At 33.4% G+C, this 14,953-nt stretch overlaps 1 protein-coding gene across 2 annotated transcripts in view; it reads right to left on the reverse strand.

The window, feature by feature from the left end:
- The window catches only part of LOC148947605 (uncharacterized), a 105,246-nt gene extending 94,789 nt beyond the window's left edge, over positions 1-10,457 (reverse strand). Inside the window, exon 1 of one of the 2 annotated variants that reach the window (XM_089096165.1) lies at positions 10,425-10,457. The gene's annotated coding sequence lies outside the window, so the exon portion shown is untranslated. Of the gene's footprint in view, positions 1-10,201; positions 10,312-10,424 lie in introns of those variants that run through there. The other variant, XM_089096166.1, reaches the window with a different exon arrangement.
- Between the last annotated feature and the right edge of the window lie 4,496 nt (positions 10,458-14,953).

Raw genomic sequence — 14,953 nt, forward strand, 5'->3', positions numbered from 1 at the left:
TTTCCATGGAAGCTTTTAGAACTTTGCTATTGTTATCAAAAGAGGCAAAACAAAGACATTGGTTTATTAGACTCAGATTTTCAGACTACTTATCAAGTGGTCTTTTTCTGTGGGCCAATGGCCACCCTATAATATATACTTCAGTGATTCAGAATGACAATGCTATTCCTGCAATACAATTTTATGAAAGAAATGCATGTACTTTGACTTTGGACAACCAATCTATACCAGCCTATGCATTATCCTTTAGGTTGATTAAATATATCAATTGCTTTCATGTACAGGCATAATAAAACTTGATTACATCACTTTAACAAAAAAAAGTAAAAATAAAGTGGTACTGGTTATTATTAGAAGAAATAATCAGAAAGTACTGGGAGTCTTGACACTTAGAATTTTAAATTCTAGCCCCAGGAGACTGAGCTTTGTTTGGTGAAAAGAATAACATTTTTTTAAAAATAACTTTAATTTCATTTTAGTTGCTGTAGAAAGTAAAATTACTACTACTACTACTAACAACTCACGGCAGCATCAAGCCGCCTGAGGCCAGGACAGCTACGCACGTTCCTCTTTGTCCCAGTATATTCAAAACCTCCCTCTTAACACCCTCCCAGGAAGTTCCCATTTCCTTTAAATTTTTCTTTATGACATCATCCCACCCCAACCATGGTCAACCTGCTTTCCCTTTAGCCCTAGATGATTGACCAAAAAGAACAATCTGTCATCCTTCACCAACAGAACATACCCTAGCCATCTCAACCTTTCTCTCATTATAGCCCTAGAAAGCACAATTCAACCGCTCTTTTCATAGAGCCTACTGTTTGAAATACAGTCAGTCAGCTAGTTACCTAGAACAATCTGTAGGCAATTTCTCTGGAAAACATCTAGCAAATCATCATCCACTTTTGGAGCACCCATGCTTCAGAGCCACATTTGACTACTATTATCACTGTAACTTCCATTATTTGAATCTTGGTTTGCAAACTTATCTTCCAATTCTTCAAAACTTTTTTTAACTGAGAAAAAACACCATGAGCCTTGGCCATTCTCCTTTAAACATCTTCCCTGCTTCCGCCATCTTTACTAATAATACTACCAAGATAAGTGAAGCTGTCCACCTGATCAATCTTTTTGTTACCCAAAGTTACCTTTTCATCTTCATTTATTCCTAGCCTTAGTGACTTAGTCTTCTTAACATTAACATTTAAACCTAATCAAGCACCCCAAACTCACAAAACCTCTAAAACTTCATTTATTTTGCCCACATCTAGGATGCTTAGATCATCAGCATAGTCTAAGTCCAGGAGACTTTTTCCATCTCCATTTGATTCCGTGGTCACCCATTGCCTTTGCTGTGCTCCTTAAGACAAATTCCATCAAACTGATGCATATAAAGGGGGATAAAGCAAACCCTGCTTAACTCCTGATTTAATACAATACCAGCTGCTAACCTAATTTTCTACAGTAACTGCAGCAGTGATATTCTCATACATAGCACTAATCACTTTTTAATGTATTTGTCTGGTATACCATACAAGGATAGGACCTTTCCTAAAGCTCTTTTATCTACAGAATCAAATGCTTGCTCATAATGTATAAAACTGAGGACCAAAGGTGTTTGATAAGTAAGGTACTTCTTAGTGATTAACCTAAGAGTGAAAATTTGGTTGACACATCCTCTACCTTTTCTAAAACCACACAAAGCATGGAAACAACTGATTTTTCAACAAACAAGTGACGCTTTGAAACTCCTCCTACTTATGCTCAAGGTTTTAAACTTTCATGGGTATCTAATTTGAGTCAGCAGACAATTTATGAAAAATATTAACAGGGCTGGGAGGAGAAACGAATTTTCCCAGTCATGACCCATCTAGATACTTTTTAACAGCAGAATGTGGCATTGTGACAATAAAGTCCAAAAAGTTGCTCACAGTGCGTAACTTTTTTGGACTTTATTACATTCGTCTACAAGACTTACAAACCTATAACTGGGCTTGGAGTATTTCTATATATAAGTTCTAGGAATTTTCATCAATTTGCGGTTGTTAGTTTAATCACTGTAAATTTTTATTTGGTTTTCTTATTTGTTTTAATAACACTAAACTAGACTTCAGGTTCAGTATTAACAAATATTTAGAAGTAGCTAAGACCACAATGGATAGCTTCTATCATTAATCTGAAAACATTCTCTCTATCAACAACCTTTTTTCTTCTTTCAGGAATTTAATAAACACTTGAAAGTTGTTTTTTTTATTATTTGATATTGTTTATAATTTTTTTTCTAAGTCTATTGTGCAGTGTTATTTTTCTTTTTTTCGAAAACCATTGCCTTGTTTGGTTCATTTGAGTGATTGTGCAACTTGTTTTTACTTATCTTTATGCTCCTGAATTTTGAGGGAAACAAAACAATTGCTGGCCTTTTGGTTTGGTTTTAAGTTCTAATCTATTTGTTTCTCATTTATTGTGAATTTGATATTGGATATTGTTAGTTGGAAAAGTTGAGCAGGGATTTTAGCTCATTTTCCAATCTTTTCCTAATGTTTATATAAAGAAAAGAAAATATTTTCTGACAAGGAGTTTTTTCTAAGAAACAAAGAGGAAAGGCAAAGAGGCTAAGCCCTAAAATGAGGATAAAGAAAACCATCCATTAAAATTCAAACTAAAATGAACAGAAATTAGTAGGGATGAATAAATAAAACCCAAAACAAACATGGATAATCACATCAAACATAAAATTAATAATAGATCCCGCAAAAGAAGGATCCAGAAACTTTTAGAAAAGCCAATGAATAATCAAGGCAAACTTAAGAAAAAAAAACCTACCACAAACAAAAAATAGAACAACCATCACCACCCCCTAAACCCTCTAAAGACCAGAGTGTTATGTGCTTTACTGAGAACAATTTGTGTTTTGAGCACTGGGTTATGTTTTGTTTGTTCTAACATCAACAATATAACATCAAAATGAATTCACAATGCTAATCAGGGTTTTAAATAAGAGCCTCCTCAGCCATGGGATTAACCAAACCCTCCCTGAAGCCTACTACAAGGTAAGAGTGTCAAACTAAATAATCCAAACTAAAATGAACAGAAATTAGTATGAATAAATAAATGAAACCTAAAACAAACATGGATAATCACATGAAACATAAAGTTAATAACAGATCACCACCCCCTAAAGCCTCTAAAGACCAGAGTGTTATGTGCTTTACTGAGAACAATTTGTGTTTTGAGCATTGGATTATGTTTTCATTTGTTCTAACATCAACAATATAACATCAAAAATTCACAATGCTAATCCGGGTCCAAAAATAAGAGCTCCTGCAAACATTGGGTTAACCCAACCCTCCCTGAATCCTACCACAATGTTAGAGTGTCAATAGGACTTTACTAGAAACTACATGAACTGTGAACACTATGGTTTTCATTTGTCAAAACATCAACACAAAATCAAGTCACTATCATATTCAAGATTACAGGAAAGAAAAAGAATTCTTAGAATAATTAATTTGTGACTTCCAATTTAATTTTACTAATTAAGAAAAGTAACATTTCTATCAAAACTTTTCAATTTGATTCTATTACATGCAAAACATGCAGAAATTTGATACCTAAATAAAACTTTTTAATGAACATGGTATTTTTTTAAGCAATCTGCTTAGTTTGTTGAAGCAATATATTGAATTGGTGTATTTATATTCATGTTATGTTACCTGAAATCTTCTATTTCTCTATTTCCTATTTCTGAATTTTCTATATGCTCAAAATACATACTAAAAGAAAGTAAGAATAAAGCTTACTGCACACTAAACTAATGAAACCAGACTAATTATTAAAATATGGTGATATTTGTACCTGGAAGTCTTGGCGATTTTTTTTTTTTTTTATGATGAAAAAGAAATAATTTAAGATATTTCTTGTTTTCATTAAAGCAAAAAGAATTCTTTGGCCTTGAGAGGGTTTAGGGGTGTGGTAGCCCTACTCTAAATTGCGGTAAGTTGTGTCCTCTTTAAGTTTGAATTGATTACTTTAACTTCTATTCACCTTACTATTCATCTACTGATCCATAGGAGAATCTATTAATTTTGCATTTGAAGTTATTATCTATTTTATTTATTGTTTTTTTTTTTCAATTCAATTTGTTCTTCCATAGTAATTTCTTTTTGCTTTAAGTTTAGATTAGCCTATCATATGACTTATTTCTCATCGTTTTTAACTTCAACGGCTCTTGAAGCTTAAAAAGTCATGGCTTGTGACTTTTCTTTGAGAACTTCTCTTTAGGAAATATTTTTTTAAATTCAATTTCTGTTTCACTTACTCTGACATTTTAGTTTCGGGAATCCACTTGGTTTTTACAGCTTTTTTTTATTTGCAGTTAAAATACTAGATTCCAATAAAAAAATTTGACAAAATGTGTGTGTTCAATCAAAACTTTTGATCAGCAGTATGATTGTGCAGTAGCTTGTTAAAGTACCTTGTTACTTTGGTACCTTGTACAGTACCTTGGTACAGTAGCTTGTTAAAGGACACCAAAATAAAAGCATTTTTGCCCCTGGACCCAGTTTTGGTCTGTCAATACCTGAAAACTTTTTTTTTATTATTAACTCTAAAGCTTTTAGGGCAGTACCACACTTTTGTCAGTGTTGTCACATTGAACCATGAAAATAAATAAGCAAAATAAATTAGTTATATTTGTGAATGCTTTTATCATTTATTATTCAAACATTTACAATATATTGATTTCCTAAGATGCCTTCAAAGGAAAGCCACACCTTCTGAAGCTATTAGGCACCACATATTTTTTGCTGATGTTTGACTCACATCTGTAATTTTTGTATGCCTGCTAATACTAAAACTGCATATGGGGGTCTTTTTGTTAAAAAATTGAATTTCTGGTTCTCCATAATTTATTATATATATGATTGCAAAAGCTTCCTTTTAACCAATTCAAACAATCAAATTTCACTTTCCTAGCCCTTAGTAATTTGACAATATTTTGACTTAAAACTTTTCAACAGACAAGGAGGGGGATTTTTATTTGTGTAGATTAAATGTTTTCTGTTTTCTGTTTTTTCTACAGGGCTGAAGCCAATTTCTGTTTTCTACAGGGCTGAAGCCATCCTGTACACACCCTTTGATCTGTTTTGTTGGTACTGTTGTTTTCTTTTTAATAAATGCATATCAAGGTCATTTATAAAAAAGGGGACCTGCCCTGAAATTTTCAAGGAGATCAGCTAAACAAAAAAATATACATATGCTAAGATTCAATAAAAAAAAAAAGCATGTGAAAGTTTTATGCGAATCAAAGAAAATAATATATGGGGTGTTAAGAATCAATACACACTAGGGGCGGATCCGAATTTTTTTAGGAGGGGGGGGGCAAACTAGGTTTGATCCAATAAAAAAATCTTAGGGAAGGAGGGCACAAAACAGGTTGATCTGATAAAAACTTGCATTAGGAGCAAGTTTAGTTCACGCAAACTTGAGTTAATTAAGTAAATCATACTAATTTAGACTATGCTAGGGGGGGGGGCCTGGATCCACCACTGATACACACAAACTTTAAAAGAAATTCCCTTTGTGTATCCTCAGTAAGTTAAGCACATTGGAGACAAAACATATTTGGGCCTATTTAAAGTGCCAAAAATCAATGCACACATTTTTGCTTCATCTGTTACTTACAGTTAGCACTGGATATTAGATTTTTTTTTCACAGTTTATGCCATTGTCTATAATTATGGTTGTAATGTTAATGGAAATAAGTGCTTAAAGTACCAAGAACAATGAAAATGAAATCTCATTATATGCATTAGCTATTTGGGAACTTACATGATTCTATACATCCTGTGAGATTAGGGAAAAACACTATTTAGACTTCTGTGGAAATAACCTGTTTGCAGTTCTACATTTATGCTGGGGTTGGTAGTAATTGCCCCCAAATGAAAACGAAAAGGATAGTGAACAATCAATCAAACAAGCTAGTTGCATGTGGTGCCAAATAGGTTAAGAAAGCCTAGCCTTTCCCTTGAAGGATGTAGCTGTCTTTGGGACACAGTGGCCTGCTAGTGTTTGAAATTTAATTATAAGAAATGCTTTAAAATTCAATAAACAAGTTTTTTTTCAAGGTCCTGGGAGGCATTTCTGACAAAATGTGGTGCCTGTAAAAATTTGTAACTTCAAAACGAGCAAAAGAAAAAGCTTAGAAAATTGCCATTTCCAAGTGTGAAATCCAGATCTGTCTTGGAGGCAAAATTTTTTTTTTTTTTTTATGTTATTGGTACTTTAAGTCTTTTGTTTGAGCATGAGCAAGAGAGGCCCTCTTTTTTAGATGGTCAGACCATTTTTGAGAACTGGTTGTAGTTTTCCTAACCAGAAGAAACTCAAAAAGACTGTGGAGTCCTTTGGTAAAACTGCTAAAGAGTTAGGCTTAAGAAAGACAACAGTACCATGTATGATGCTGTAAAGCACACAAAGAAACATCTTTGTGAAAGTGAAACTGAAGGAACTAAAACAGCCCAGGCAGAAAAATTAGCAGCCTCAGAGGCAATTGAGATTCCTATGAACAGTGTTTACTGAAAAACAAAAGAAAGAGCTCAGCAACTACCTTCAGCAATATAGCTTAATGAACCAATGTCTGATGCCAAAGGCCATTATAAAGTTGGATTATAATTGGGCATTGATGTTGTCTATTGTTCTGCCCCAAAAATTCGATAAATAAGAAATGGCTGGCTTGATAAGACAGAGACAAAGATGAGACACCAGAAAACTCCAGTCAAGCAAGAACAGCAGAATCTAATGCTGCAGTTATCAAACAATTTTTTGAAGACTTCAATTCACTTTATGTTCATAATCAATTTGGACAAACTAGAATGTGGAACTGTGATGAAACGAGACTTTCTACTGTTGTACAAGCCCATTGTGCTGTTGCCAAGAAAGGAAGAAAACAGGTTCAACAAACTGTGTCAGCTGCAAATGCAAGAAAGTCACCTTGCTGTGTTTTGTAGGTGCAAGTCGACAGACAATTCCCCCACTGTATGTCCTTCCTTATGTTAAAACACCCCTGAAAGGATGTTTCAATACAGCCACCCTGGATGTGTTAGCCTTGCCTATACAAGTGGTTGGATGACAGAAGACAACTTTTACTTGTCTATTCAACATTTTCAGAAGCAAGTCAATGCAACTTTTTAAAATCCTGTCCTATTGCTGCTTGAGAATTGCTCATGAAAGCCATGTTTCAATTCAAACTATGAATTTTTGCTTAGAAAAAGAGATACAGCTTCTCACACTACCAGCCCATTGTTCACACTGCCTCTACCCACTGGATACATCAACTTAGTCCTTTGAAACCTGCTGTCAAAGAATCTTATGATTCTTTGCATCAATAAAATCTTGGCCAAAGAATGTATGTTGTGGAAATCGCACAACTTTCAAAAGCACAATTTATTCAAAAGATGAGTCCTCAGGACATAACTGCAGGGTTTGTTAAGAAAGGTATATAGCCATTTAACCCAGATGTATTTTCTGAGTCAGATTTTCTCCCAGCATCTGTAACTGGCAGGGCTGAGCTGTAAGAGAAACTGTAGGCTATAAGACCAGCATACAAGGAAGTGGCTAAAATTCAGTCACCTGAAATGGTGAGACCATACCAAAAATCTACAATTTGTACATCAGTTGGGGTGCTAGCAAACATGGCAGGACCAGAATCCTTAGAGATACTCCAGATAAAATGAGCTTAAAGCACAAATTTAAAGAAAAGTTTTGAAGAAACCAAAGCTCCCATTAAATAATTAAATAAAAAAAACAAGTTTCTTTTAACTGGAAGAAAGGAGCTACATTAAAACAAACAGAAATTATTCTGCATATAAAAGGGGCTGTCTCCTCCTCAATGCCTTGCTCTTTACCCTAAAGTTTCACTCTTTCTGACAACTATACTTTTCAAAGCAACAAAAAACTTAAGCATAAAGAGCAGGGCACTGAGGAACAGACAGCCCATTTCACATATGGAATAACTGATGTTTGTTTTAAGTTTTAATGTCACTCCTTACTTTCAGGTAAAAAAAAAATATTTGGTTTTTAATCTTTTTTAAATAATGCTGGGAAATCTGGTGCTTTCTTCATAGCAATCTCCCTTTGACCTTGAAAACTTCCCCTGTGACCCTCCCCCACTACCAGAAAAAAATCCCTTTGTAAATGTCTGTATACTTCTCAATAACCAAAACCATATGTAGGCCTAAACAGTGCGCATAAGTTCATAACTTGGAGCCATTCCCCCTGGGACTGTGGGGGATTAAGCCATCCTCAAAGACATAGTTATTACATTTTTTGATCATGCTGAACAAAATGGCTATCTCAAAATTTTGATTTGGTGACTTTGGGGAAAAAATTAGCATGGGAGGGGGCATAGTTGCCCTCAATTTTTTTTGTTCACTTAAAAAGAGCATTAAAACTTTAATTTCTGTTCAAATGAGCCCCCTGTGATATTCTACAACCACTGGGTTGATATGATCACCCCTGGGGGAAAAAACAACAAAAAAACATGCATCCATGATCTTTCTTCTGGCAAAAATACAAGATACCTCATTTTTGCAGATAGGAGCTTGAGTGGGGTTCTCTGATATGCTAAATCTGATAGTGGGATTTTCATTAAGGTTCTATAATTTTTAGGGGGCATTTTCTCCTTTTTTCAAAAATAAGGCAAATTTTCTTAGGCAGGTTTTGATGGGTAAGATTAAACTTGATGAAATGTATGTATATATATTTGAAATCAGCATAAAAATCTGATTCCTTTGATGTATCTATTGGTATCAAAATTCCATTTTTTAGAGTGTTGTTTACTATTGAGCCAGGACACTCTTTATGCTTCATTTAAGTAGAACCTGTTTCTCTGATACTCAATCCTACTGAAATATCACAAAATATGATGAAAATATAATACTTTATTAACAAAATTATAGAAACTATAGAAGAAACTTATAAAATTCAGGCTGCCCAGGATATATTGATGGCATTAAGAACTGCATTTACAGGATGAAGTTTATACATAAAATTTAATTGCCTCTTTTTCAATCCTAAGCAAATGCTAAATTTCATTTTGACATCCATCAGCAGGCACTATTCACTATCAATACAGATTGCAAACTAAATGAATTTCATAAATGGTCATAAAAATCAGTTTTAATTAGGTTCTACTTAAATGAATCAATTGAGTATAGGCAGTATAATACATAAGTACCATCTCAAAGTTTCAAGCAAATTGAAATATTAAAGTTTCAAAGTTTCAAAGCAAATAGCCAATATTACATGTTTCTAATGCGTTTATTGATTTTTGATTTTGTCATTTTTGATTCAACTTATGGCTAAACCAGTTTTAACAAGACTGATGCTAACACAGGCCATATCTAAAATAAGAGAAAAAGGTATCATCTTTGAGGCTCTGTGAAGGGCTTGAAATTGAAATTTGCAATAGAAACAAATGTCACATTTGGTTCAGGATGAAATTCTGATTCTAGGGATAGGCCTAAGTTTGTTTCTTAGTTTAGGAATAGGCTACTCTGTTAATCAAAATATTTACTGGAGAGTCCATGCACCTAAGGTATATTTTAGGTTGTGGATTGATTCCTGAAATCATCTTTTACCTAAAATAACTACTCTCTAAGAGAGTTAGAAACCCCTAAATTCTAGAACTAGGCCTAGATACAAAAGCCTCAGTCCTAACTTCTGTGTTAATCCAACATATCAAAGAAAATTTACACAGGAAGCCATTTTCTACCTAAATATTTTGGTAAATTTTACCAAATCATATTATTGAGTTTCAAATAAAGTGAATATACCATTCCATGTCTTTTTTTATGCTGATTATGAATATAGGCCTAACAATCATTTCTATTGGAAATGACTTTTTGCCCCCCCCCCCTATGTATGTCGATTCAGGATACATATTTGACATATGGGGGTGGGGGTTAGGTGAGGGGGGGGGACTGAAACTCATTTCCAATAGAAATGGTTATTATATTTGTAATCAGCATAAAAAAAGGCATTGAATGGTGTATTCACTTTATTCCTAACTCAATAATATGATTTGGTAAAAACTTACCAATATTTTGGTTTGACCAGGCCAAATTGCCTAGCTTGTGCCATATTTAAAAATTTGTAGGATACACTAGGTTTATCAATAGTTTTCCAATAAAACAATGTTTCTCACCATGAATTGAGGAGTAAAACTCACAAGATTGTAGGCTTAACTTAGGCTATCTAAGACAGGTCTATCTTTAAGCCACAAATAGGCTAGCCTATCTAAAAGAACTTTGAAATAGGCTAGCCTGCCTAGTTAAATTTTCCGGTTTGAAAAACCTTTCAGATAGTCTGCATATTTAGCTTTAACATTAATTGTAAAGATTATGCACAGTAAAATAAATATACAGGACCTAGACCTCTATAACACTTAACTCAAATTTTTTTCCTTAGTGCTTACATGTTATACTTTTTCTTCTAACGAATCTGACGTACGATTTACGATAATCCAGGGTTACGTATTCAACAAAATTAGTGATACCAGCCATGGTCGCTAAAAAGTATTTCCATGACAGATAAGTGCTAACTCCCGATAAATTTGCCGTTTGTGGGGCTCGACATAGCACGTTGAGTACACCTTATTTGAGCACCGTAGTTTTTCTTTTGCCTATCATAGAATTCAGAGTAATTTTTTGTTTCTCTTTAGGTGGATTTTCTACGCCTGTTTTGGTTCAAGTACTCCAAAAAGTATTAAAATATAAGTTTTAAATACTCGACCAAAATTGTATTTAATTATCGAATTGTGAACTTAAGTTGCACTTAGTACGGGAGTATATGGCTCGAAAGCTTTTCTTCCTGGTAAATGATCTTGTCTGGAAAAAAACTAATTAGTTCCGGTAAAGAAACTAAGACAGAGTCGAGTTTTGTTCCATACACCACAAATCAGCTTAACCCAAATTAAAAATTTTGCAGTGTACAAAACACAACAAATTGGATATGCGTTCATTATACTAACATAAACTTTCTAAAAATTATGCCAGTATTCACTTTCACGGCGGGTGAGCACGACAAGTGAAAAAACAAGTAGAGTATAGCCAGTTGTTATCTGAAATAGGTTTTTTTTTACCTTTTCTCAGATATTTTCATCTTTACGTCACCCGTCTAGTTACCTTATTACGCGTTGTTCACATTGATGTAATAAGAGAAATGTAGAAAAAGAATCTCAGTTCTATTTTCCCCAATGTATCACCAATCGAATTGCTTATTTGATTGTGTCAACCATGGACTTTCGCAGTGAAGGGGGGATATTTCCCCATTGAAATTGGGGATATAAATTAATTATGAGGAAACCAAATGAAATTGATCATAATAAGGAAAAACCGTGGATGCATAATTGTAAATAAAGTAAATGTGTTTGGGTCATTGGGTGACTGCTTAGCAATTGGTGTTAGCCCTTAATAGTGGGAAATAAGTTATAATTTGTGACTAAACGACCACTTTCCAGTTTTCCACAAATATTTCTGCTATTTGGTTTGGCTAGAGTAAAAAAAAAAATCAAATCGTTCATGGGAAGGATTTCTAAGTAAAAATTAATCCTTATCAACAAAAAAACACAAGAGGATTCAAGAATAGAAACTATCGTTCTGATTAATTTTAATGGTAAAAGTTTGTTTTGAAAAAAAATTGGTTCGTTGTTCTGATTAGTTTTTTTTTAACTTTTCAAGCCAAATTACAAAGTTTGCAATTCTGAAGAACACCTGTAAGCATTATAGTTTTAAGAGAGTAAGCTCAACGAAAGAAAAGCCGAGTAAACCATCAGAGCAAAGCAAACGAAATACCAACTGCAAAAAAATAAAAATGAAACAGCACAACGTTAGAAATAGACCCCCCAAAAAATATTAGAATTTCACTTAAGATCCTAGCATAGTCTCAAATTTTAACAAAATACACTTAGCCGCCATGACTTGGCTTAGCCGTTTAAATCTTTGAAAACCTTTTATTTATTGTCTCCAATTGCCTTCAAGTGGCTCATTGAACTCATAATCTATTTGAATGACCTTTATTTTGTGCCTATCTACCTTAGTTCTGCCCAAGAATGGATGATAGACTATGTGTCAACAAAAGAAATTACATCATTTTCATACAATTCTGAAACTGGCTCATGCCAGCTGTGCCTCTCACTCAGCTTAACTGTCTTGGTGTTTTTTTTCAATCTTTTCTCTGAAGTTTTTCATCGCAATCTACCAAGTTGATTTTAATTCAAATATCAATGGATTCTATGTCTATCTACCTTAGTTCTGCCTTAAGATAAATAGACGATAGACTATCTATCAACAAGCAAAATGATATCATTTTTATACAATTCTGGAAAAGTCTTATGCCTGCTTTGCCTCTCACTTAGACTATTTGTCTTGGCTTTTTCTCCAACCAAAAGAAAATGTTTGCATCTTAACGCTGCTTCTTCTAGTCATACTCCTACTACTGCTACTAAAATTACTACTTCTACTACCGAAACTGAAAACAAACAGTTGACCGTGGATTATCAGTTTAATATACTTCCACTTTACTAAAAAATAAGGAAAATGAATTTTTAGTTTAATATACATATACTGATACTTATTCCTTAAGGTTTCAATAATTTTTTGTTTATTACAGTCAAAACGTGAAAACATTTAAAAAATATTTTTTGTTTTAGTAAAGGACAAATTACATTCTAGTGTTGATAAGGCATGGGGCTTGTCAACCCTAATCATTTAAATTTTTGCTCGTTTTGAGTTTGACTCGGTAATTTATTGTAATTTCTGTTCGTTTTGGGTTTCGTTTATTTATTGATGGCGATTTGCGGTAGTTTTACATTTGGAAGATCATTTGACTTTAATTCTGCTCGTTTTTGGTTTAATGGAAATTAATTCATAATATAATAGAAATGGTCATTCTACGTCATCAACGTTCAAAAATAACCAAATACAGGTTCTGCAAAAACCAAAGTACATTTGCAAAAACTGTGTCCCTGTGAATGTTATATCGATCGATTTATATATCCTATCCTTTTCTTGTATCCACACAAACGTAACAAAAAGGTCATTTTAGTGTTTCGACTACGATTAAAAATCATGCCCCTCCTTTACCCCAACCTTTTCAGAGCTTCCCTCTTTACCCCTTTGAAGAAATTTCAATTTCCTCTGAATCCTTTCTCATGACTTCTTATAAAAGCCAAATGGCGTCTAAAACCATGAGAGATAATTTTTTGTTTATAAATCAATTATAGTTTAAGTACAGATAATCTATAGATAGTTTAAAGTTTTAAATACGTTGAACGATCCTGGAAGCGATCGGCTAAAAAATTGGCCACCATAACCTCAGGAAAATTTTGTAAATCTGCGAAAAAAAAACCAACAAATGAGGATGTAATATCGCAAAAATGTATTGAAACTAAATAGAACCAAATAAGAAACCAAAAAAAGATAGTTTTATCGGATATTTCCTGACATCAAAAACTGGACAAAAAAGACAAACGTTAGGGTGTCAAACATTGGATAATTACTTTGCGTCAAACGTCAAAGGTTGGAGCCTCAAATCGTTTTAAGCTGAATTATCTGAAACTCACTTGATTGCATAATATTACTTCTACTACTACTGCTACTACTACTAAAACTACTACTCCTACTCCTACTACAGTTACTACTACTACCACCACTACTCCTACTATTACTACTACCGCTACTACTACTACTACTACTACTACTACTACCGTCACTACTACTACTACTACTACTACCACTACTACTACTACTACTACTACTACTACTACTGCTGCTACTACAAATTCAGTGTTGCATTAAAGCAGCTGAGGCCCTCACAGCTAGGCACGTTCCTCTTCCTTCCCAATATATTCAAAGCCCTTCTCTTTACACCCTCCGGAAAATATCTATTTCCATTGCATCTTTCCTTACTAAATTCTCCTCCTATTCAGGGACAACTTGCTTTCAGTTTGACCGTAAAAGATGGGCCAATAAGGATAATATTTCACAATCTGACATCCTTCATCCGCAGAACATATCCTAGCCACCTTAACCTTTCTCTTATTATAGCCCTCAAAAATGAGATTGAACGAAATTTTCGGTAGAGCTTGCTGTTTGAGATACATTATGTCCGATGGGTAATCAAACCTATCCATAGGCAATTTCTATAGAAAATATCTTGCAAATTTCATCTGCTATTCAAAGCGCCCATGCTTCAAAACCATATTTGAGCACTTTCACCACTGTAGCTTCCAATATTCTAATCTTGGTCTGCAGACTTATCTTCCTATTAATACAAACTTTTTTAAAATGTGAAAAAACATCCTGAGCCTTGGCTATTCTATTTTTAACATTTTCACTGCACCCACCGTCTTTAATAATAACTAATAAAAAAAACTTTCAGAAAAAGAAGTTTTCTCAAGAAAAGTAAAGGCTATATTAAACTTAAGATTAGAGCAGATGGGAACCTACAATAACTCAAACTCAAAACGACCAGAAGTTACTATTAAAGAACAAATAAAACCCAAAAGGAACAAAAATTAAATAAACAATAATATCAGAAAAACATATAACAGGTACTAATATAACGTAGATAATTTTTATGGAAATTTTATTTTATCGTACTAATATAAATGAATAAATATATCTTAAAACGAGTAAAGCTCAAGTTGAATATGAAAATCAAGCTTAAAACAAACAAAAATGTTTTGCTATTGAAGTATAAATGAAACCCAAAACAAACAGAAATTAAATAATTAATCATAGCAAACAAACATATAATAGTTATTAATTTAAACGAGTCAATAAATCTTAAAACAAGGGAAACTTAAATTAAACATGTAAATCAAGCTTGAAACAAACAAAAATCAGAGTTTGGGTTTTGCCTCCTTCTCTAACTGTAAAATTCTGAAACCTACTGC

Source organism: Artemia sp. Qi Xiang Cuo, chromosome 10 (assembly GCF_049724085.1).
Source record: "Artemia sp. Qi Xiang Cuo chromosome 10, ASM4972408v1, whole genome shotgun sequence".
Lineage (NCBI taxonomy): Eukaryota > Metazoa > Arthropoda > Branchiopoda > Anostraca > Artemiidae > Artemia > Artemia sp. Qi Xiang Cuo.